The sequence below is a fragment of the Phalaenopsis equestris genome, unplaced genomic scaffold (genome assembly GCF_001263595.1).
Source record: "Phalaenopsis equestris unplaced genomic scaffold, ASM126359v1 Scaffold001057, whole genome shotgun sequence".
Taxonomy (NCBI): domain Eukaryota; kingdom Viridiplantae; phylum Streptophyta; class Magnoliopsida; order Asparagales; family Orchidaceae; genus Phalaenopsis; species Phalaenopsis equestris.
In genome coordinates, this window is record NW_018165496.1 from 185,082 (window position 1) to 185,440 (window position 359).

Consider the following 359-nt stretch of genomic DNA (forward strand, 5'->3'; position numbering starts at 1 on the left):
CAACATCCCCTCCCGACTCTTCTCACTGAAGAATTTTATCTGCTCAACTCTCTCTCTCTCTCTCTCTCTATCATTCTTTCTCATTCTCTAGACTCTAACTCTCAAGAAATCTTTTATCTGAATGACAATTTAGGATTATATATATATTAAAGAAAGGGTCGAAGGCTATTAAATAAGCCCCGTCCAACTCTAGGTGTGCTAAATACTCAAGTATCACACCTTACATATAGAGGGATTCGAACCCGTGACTTGAAGGGATTTACGACCTTCAAAAAGGCTGAGGATATTCTATCAACATGCTACGAAACGCGCACAAAGGATTCAACACACACACACAGACAGACATATATATATATATA